The sequence below is a fragment of the Miscanthus floridulus genome, chromosome 18 (assembly GCF_019320115.1).
Source record: "Miscanthus floridulus cultivar M001 chromosome 18, ASM1932011v1, whole genome shotgun sequence".
Lineage (NCBI taxonomy): Eukaryota > Viridiplantae > Streptophyta > Magnoliopsida > Poales > Poaceae > Miscanthus > Miscanthus floridulus.
Window position 1 is genome coordinate 102,091,551 of NC_089597.1, and position 7,489 is coordinate 102,099,039.

The 7,489-nt window shown below is 45.4% G+C and overlaps 1 long non-coding RNA gene across 1 annotated transcript; it reads left to right on the plus strand.

Moving 5' to 3' along the window:
- The first annotated feature begins 2,586 nt into the window (after positions 1-2,586).
- On the plus strand, positions 2,587-3,495 carry LOC136522093 (uncharacterized). Its single transcript, XR_010775785.1, has 3 exons — positions 2,587-2,884; positions 2,976-3,096; positions 3,259-3,495. It is a non-coding gene; the product is annotated as an uncharacterized lncRNA (long non-coding RNA).
- The last annotated feature ends 3,994 nt before the right edge of the window (positions 3,496-7,489 follow it).

The window sequence follows — 7,489 nt, forward strand, 5'->3', positions numbered from 1 at the left end:
GCATCATGCAGGATCGCAAACCGAGAACCCAGTCGTCATACCCGAGGAGCCCAAGGAGCAGCTCGAGGTGCAGCAGCAGGAAGTGCCAGAAGCCGACGAGGAGGACGTTGAGAAACTTCCGGAGTGCCCCGATCACCGTCCGAGCTCCTTCGAGAGAGGCAAGCCCCGGAGCATTTTTCTCCCGGTTTGCAATTATTTAATTAAATGCTTTACTTTAAATTGACGCATTACGTTCAGGAGTTGTTTGCAACCGTTGCTGCATTATACCTTGCTTACCTTTGTTATACTATATCCTTGTTACCCTGGTCTCCGCAGTCGAGTCAATGCTTAGCTGGCTTAGACCGGTAGAAGTCAGGTGATTTCCTATCACCTGCGAGCTATAGGTGGTTACCTGGATCTGCTTGGATGACTACGAAGTCATGGTATAACTAAGTGTTAAATGAAGTTGAGACCGGACGGAGACTTGCAGAGTTTTGGACTGTAGTGTTTTCCGTCTGTGTTGATTAAGGACCGGCCGTTGTTGGGCCTCGAGTCATGTTGAACGCATGCCTTATATTTAGCTGGCCGGATAAAGTACCTTCCGACCGCGAAGCTGGGAGATTTTTCGGACCGAGTAGATTGCCCGCAGTGCACTGTGCCGGAGCAGGTGTGGTAGGACACGGGGGCGGGATGATAAAACCAAAGTGCAGTCGGTCGGCCCCTGGGTACATGTGATTCCTGGCAAACTCGAGATTCCTGGAAAGTTGACTCGGTGATCAATATCTCACTTTAGCGGGTGAGTAAGGTTTGTGTAAGGAATAAATCACCAGCTAGTTAGAAATCGATTCGAATCGCCATCGCTCCTGGATAGTGAGCACTTGACTTGAGTTACTTCATCGTAGTAAATGTTATGGAACACTTGGACAGTTATAATGAATATGATAGTATGGAAGTTGTTTAATGATCATTGGTTATCATTATCTGCTTAATCACTTGTTTACTCTAGTATAGGTGCAAATCTAGTCGACAGGTTAATAATAATTAACTTGGCAATAATGCTTTTAGAAAGGTTCTTGAAATGCTAAAAATGCTTCTTTCTGCAAATGAGTCAGCTACCCTACTATAAAGCCCTTCATAATCCTTGGTGTCACTTATTTTTGGTTATGTCGGGTAAGTCTAGCTGAGTACCTTCTCGTACTCAGGGTTTTATTCCCACTTGTTACAGATGGGCAGATGTATTACGGCTACTGTATCAACTGCCTGTATCCTGCGATGGGTGATGCTTAGGACCATGGGCATGGTCATTCCTTACGTCTCGTCTGATGCTTTTGTTGGAGATGATCATTCGCTGGCACTATATTTAAACTCCGCGTGAGTGTGTGTGTGGTTTGAACAAATGACTTTCGCTACTTTTATTCGAACTGGTTTGTAATAACTATGTTGAAACTCTGATGTATCTGAGATTGTGAACTTTTATGTAATATGTGATGGTGACCGCTAAACTCATTACGATCTTGGCTGGAATGGAAGTTGGTTTGAAGTCCTTCGCGATTTCACGGACTACCGGGTTATACGGGCTTAAGTTTGCTAAATCGTCTGCTCTGGCGGATGATTTTCTTACTTAATTTCGTATAATTGGTCGGTTCTGTTACAAACCCTAACTCCCTTCCCGGCTTCCCCTCCCCCTCCCCGCCGCCCCGTGCAGTCCCTTCCCCACGCGGCCGCGCCGCACTCACTCCTCTGCGCCGGCAGCACCGCACTTCGCCCTCCTCCGCGAACCCTCCCCCGCGACTTTGCTCCCCTGTCCTCCGCTCGCCGGTAGGTGGCGCCGCCGGCTCCTTCCCTCCTCGCGGCCGCGCCTCGGGAGCGAGTGCGCCGGCCCTAGGCTCTGTGCCTCGGGTGCGCGGCCGTGGCCTGCGAGGCCGCCGGATCCGGCTCAAGCAGCTGCCTGCCTGCCTCGCTTTCCCCGCCCCTCTCTCCTCTGCGGCCTCCTCCATGCACCGCCGTCGGCCTTGAGCGCGACAGCCGACTTCGGGCGACTGAATCTGGCATCCCGTTGCCTGCTCCGACGGTTGACGCTGCGGATCTGCCTCGAGGCCAGGGCGAGCGCGCCAGTGTCGACCGCTGCCACCGCGCTCCTGTGCTGCCCCTCGCCCTCTACTGCCCCTCCTGGCTCCTGTTCTTCCCTTTCCTCTCTCTGATGCCGCCAACGCGGCCGGCGGCCCCCTCGACCTCGACGCCATCATCTCCTGCTGAAGCGGGCCTTGGGCGGGCCCGGCCTTCCTGAAAGGCCATGCTTACCGGACCGGCCCGGCACGAAAAACAGCCCAGCAGGCCGTGCCTGGGCCGTCGGCCAGGCACGAGGCCCAGCTCGGCATGGCCCGGGAGGCCCGTTGTGCCGTGCCGGCCCGACCCCTATTGGGCCGTGCTTTCACAGGCCCGTGCCGTGCGGACCACGCGGGCCCGTTGGCCATCTATACCGTGTGTGGACCACCTCGTCAGCAGCGCTTGCCATTCCACGATCCCCTCGCCTCCCTCGCCAGCACCTCCATGTGAGTATGCGACCATGCAGCAGATGCAGCAACAGAACACAAATTGGGTGGCTGATAGATAGGTGGGGATGGAGACTCTCGTGAAAGCAGGTCGGAGGTCTCCAATTACGTCGTCTACGCCATGGCCGGCGAATCCACATCTCAAGGATGAACACTTTCCACCTTTACAGCGCCCTGCACTCCGATCCCGGCTCCTCCCCCAATTCCCCTTGCCCCTGCTATAAATCCTGATGGAAATTCCACATCGCAAGTCTGCTGCATTGCTCTTCACCCAGAAATCGCCTCGCTTACTTCATTTTTTCCTCTCTCTGTGTTGCTCCCCGGAGGTTCTCGGACGGAAGCCATTATAGCAGGTAAGAAAGTTCGAGTCTTCTCCTTTCTTTGCGGGGATTTGGTAGTCGGCAGTTGCTTTCTTGGAACTGATCGTGTACGTTTTCGACATAGGGGAACAGATGGCCGCGGGCACCTTCCCAGCAGGGCTGCGCCTGCTCGCCGTCGATGACGACCGCGTCTGCCTCAGTGTCCTAGAGAGTAGAGAGGCAGCTGAAGTATTGCAACTGCAACGGTGTGTGTTCTTGCCTTCTTAGTCGCCCCCTATTTCCCACCGATTCCTTTGTGATACAATTTTAGCCCCCCTATTTCCCACCGATTCTGTTGTGACTTGTGATACAATTTTAGGCTAGAAGATGATTTTTTTTACTGTTGGAATTCTTGTGGTGCGATGCAGTGACAATGGTGGCGGATGCCCAGACGGCGTTGGACATGCTCAGGGAGAGGAAGGACGGAACCAGTTCGACCTACATGCCCAAAATGGACGGCTTCAAGCTCCTCGAGCTCATCGGCCTAGAGATGGATCTCTCAGTCATCAGTAAAGCCCTTGCTCAAACTCATTTTTCCACTTTTATGCATGGCATTCTTCTGATCGTGCAGAGAATAGCAATCATGAGAATTTGTAGTACTACCATTTTTGGATGTTGTTATGGATAGATGCATTGAATGGATTGCTTATGACTCGGTTGGCACGTGATATCCGGTGGAGCTGCTGGTTATGAATGTTTGGGTAGGATATCAATAAATGGCACATATGCCAATCATAAGTCTTGATTTCGGGGGTGCATGTGTTCAGGTACAATCCAGCCAATACTGTGGTGTTAAGGTACAATCAAGCCAATAACTGTGCTACCGTTTTGTTCTAGTTTTGTATGTTACTGTTTGTTCCTAAGTGCTAAGAGCATCTCCAAGAGTTTGTCAAATTTTACTTGGCAAATCTTGTGATTTGCCAACTCCTAAAATTATATGCCAAATAAAAAAACAATTCATCTCCAAGAGTTTGGCATTTTTGACTTGGTAAAATAAAAAAACCCGTTAACAAAACGAAGAGGCCTGCTAAGCGAACGAAGAGCCCCGCTAAGAAACGAAGAGCCCCGGATGCCAAGCCGTATACGCGCGCGCATATTTGTGCGCGCGGAGGGAAGATTTGCCAAGTTGCTATTGATGCCAAGTTGTTTTGCCAAACTGTTGGAGGCTATTTTTTCTTGTTTTGTCAAAATTATATGGATGCCAAGTTGAGATAGCAAACTCTTGGAGATGCTCTAAGTGAAGTGGAAATGGCTACTTATTTTTATCATTTGTAGCTTCATACTTATAGTTCGTTTGTAAGCATTGCAGGAAAACTAAAATTTTTGTCCAATTTTGGTATCCCTTAGACGGTTTCTAAGCGCTAGATGGTGTTGATTGACCTCTTAATGATATTGCTTTTGGTTTCATACGTTAAGGTGCATTAATTAGCCCTATGAAAAGTAAAATTGTTTTTGTACTTGTGTGTGTCACCGTTTGTTCATAGCCAAGTCGACCTCTCATTATTTTCAGTTTTAGTTTATATATATGTTATATGTAATTGAATTTTCTTATTTGGTTTTGTGCATTACCGTTGGTTCATTGGACGAAAAGAAAATTATTTGGCCAAAAAAATCCTTCTGAAGTACTACCTTGGTCAAAATAATTGTCACATTTGACTTTGCACGGTTTTTTATGCGTATCTTTTTTTTTCCCTAAAAGGTCCTTGTGTATCTCACTGGTACAGAGACGGCCTTTACTCTCGGTGGGGAACCCTCTCTAGTCCCGGTTCCCCACCTGGGAGCAAGCATCCGGGACTAAAGGGTCCTTTAGTCCCGGGTCAGAAACCGGGACTAAAGGTGCCTCCTGACAAGCCACGAGGCCGGCACTAAAGGTTATTTTTTTTCTTTTTTCTTTTCTTTTCATTTTTTTGTTTTCTTTCCAAAATAGGTTTTCGAAGTCGTATTAGTATGTTTCGGTTCAAGCACAATGAACGTATTAAATCACACAATTCAAGCATAGAACTATATATATATATATATATGTATATATATATATATATATATATATATATGCATGCATGCATCATATATATATTTACATGCATGCATGCATATGTGTTTTTTACAGTTGTTGTGATGTAATAATTTTTCTCTCATCCTCTAGCTTGGCTTCTATGGCAGTGTTGAGTCGAAGTAGAACTCGCCCTTGGAATCGATGACCTGGTCATTAAAAAATCCGGCTATAGACTCTTGAATTGCTTTGATCTGGTCTTGTCGTATGACCTTTTCCTCCAACCATCGAGCCTACATGTTTGAATTAAAGGAAAATAAATTAATATATATATATATATATATATATATATATATATATATATATATATATATATATATATATATATAAAGACATAGTAACACAATCAATAATAATAATTAAATGAATATATAGTGTATTTTTAACGTACTTTGACTCTCTCTGTAGGAGTTTTTTGGGAGACCTCCTTGATAAACTTGCAAACATAGTAACCACAGTAGTTGTTTCCCTGTTCCTGCCTCAGACACCACTTTACGAGAAGAAGATTTATCATCCAATCTGGTGATCCGGTGAAAGCTATATGTTTAATTAATAAAGATGATGCGATTTAGGGGACTTACTTTCAAAGAGATTACATTCAATGGCGCTTTGCATTTTCCCATGTGTTGCTTCTCAATAAAGGTTTTCCAAACACTGCCCAATAAAAAATTTGCCACGTCATCAGATATAGTTAATCATCATGTTTGTGTGTATATATAGTTGCTAGAGATACCGAAATTACCTCTGGATAATATCTATCATATCTTGGTAGTCTTGTTGTGGTTTTCTCATCGAGTCATAGATTATCAAGTGACTTTTCACCAGATCGATATCCATCAATATTCAGTGATTGCTGCATGTGTTTATAGGATATAACGCATAATACTCATTAATTAACTAGAATCAACATATGAGCCATTAAGGATGATCGACATTATTAACACTCACTTGAAGTTGTAGGGAAAGAGTATATCCTTCTTGTGGCGTTGGTTCACTAAGAAGTTCATGAGGTTACTCTCTGACTCAGACTTTCAATTAGGCTTTAGAGTAACTGGGTCTTTGAATACTATATGGGGATCAACAAAACCAATTTCATTGGAGCCTTTCTTTCTACACTCTGTCATTGTAAATCTACATATATATAGTACTTGTTAGGATAATTTATATGCATATACACACATATGATGAGTTTAATAATAGATCGAAAGAATTATTACTTACATGCAATAGCAGCTAATGATAACTTTATCCAGAGAGGTCAGGTGGCATAGTTGATGAAATTCTGTAAAGTCAACATACATAACATCATCGCCATGGAACCAATGTTCGTCTCTAATTCTGACGCCAATGCAGAAGTCTCCACCGGTAGATGCCTACATGTACCACTTATTTAGCAGGTACATTTGCGTCCCCAGATCACCTAAGGCTTGAGGGTTGTATAGACTCTGGCCTAGTACAAATTTTTTCTTCCAAATATCAACCTCTGCCGCACTCTTAATGTTTCCATCACCAAACATATGGTAAAGGTCGAGACCAGTCTCTTCAATAAATTCACCAAGGTGATCCAAATCGACATCCGGAGGTATGTTTGTCTAATGCATTAATCCTAAATTCGAACCATATTCATTACCAACAACTAGCGGGGGGACTGATTGGTGCGATTGTTGTCCGAGTTGTGCAACTCCTTTCCCTGCCCGCTTCTTTTTCTGTGCCGCCTCAATTGACTTAGTGAGAGTGCGGTCATAGTCCGTTAACGTTGCTTTGGATGGCTTACGAGATTCCCGCTGTTGTTGCTGCTAAGAAGCCACCTTTTTTCTTAGAATATCTGGAGCTACGAAGAAGTACGGTTTCTCCGGGTTACTCCTTGCTTCTTGATCCTTTTTAAGTTTGTCATAGAATCTGGACATATGTTTTTTATATGCATCAGTTACTTCTTCCTTCTCTTCAGATATTATTTTGGGAATAGCCCTTGGTTTTACGGTGGCTTTCTTTGCCGGCAGGGGCTGGTTCTTCGTTTGCGGTGCTAGGAGCTAGTACTTGGCTTCTTGGTAGGCGGGGGCGGGGGAGGCGTTGGAGACCTCCTTGGAGGTGGTGGCAGCGGCATTGGAGACCTCCTTGGAGGTGGCGGCTGCAGCGTTGGAGACCTCCTTGGAGATGGTGTGGATGCAGCCTCGCCTTCCAACACATTGTCATCGTACAGAGCACTATGATGATCTGGCGGTTGAATAATTGGACTTAGGTTGGGGGAGGATCTGCTACAAAAAAAGGAATGATATATTATTATGAGCAGATTGTTAATTATTTAAGTCAATATAAATTAATGATGTAGTGTTTTCATCCGCACCTATGGTGAGGTAGTTCAGGAGGAGGTGGAGGCAACATCCTGGGAATGATGATGTAGCGCTTGCGCCATAGAATGAATGTCTTCTCTGCTTCTCCTAAAGTCTTCTCGCCATCACCTCCAGGAATGTCAAGAGGCAAATCACTAAAACCTTTTTTAGCTTTATCTACCGAGATGGTAGCATATCCTTCTTGGATTATATTCCCAT